Raw genomic sequence first — 304 nt, 5'->3', positions numbered from 1 at the left:
CAAAGATAAACATGAGAACTGGAAGAGGATTTATGATCTGTTTGCTGTCAGTCATTTAATTTAAAAAAAACGTTTGTTTTAGAGTGAAAGATATCCCTGCCAATGTCAGAGGTGATTGGACTAGATGAACTTTAAAAGCCTCTTCTAACCCAAACTATTCTATAATTCAATGATTCCAGACTTCAATCTTCATTAATATTTGGGGTGGAGGGGGTGGGGGGGGGTGTTGGCTTCTGTTTTTTCAGATAATTCCATTTAAACCTGCCAACTTCACACATTAAAACAAAAACAAACAAACAAACAA

The sequence above is a fragment of the Athene cunicularia genome (genome assembly GCF_003259725.1).
Source record: "Athene cunicularia isolate RWA chromosome 1 unlocalized genomic scaffold, athCun1 chr1_part2, whole genome shotgun sequence".
NCBI classification, from domain to species: domain Eukaryota; kingdom Metazoa; phylum Chordata; class Aves; order Strigiformes; family Strigidae; genus Athene; species Athene cunicularia.
This window is presented reverse-complemented; position numbering follows the sequence as displayed.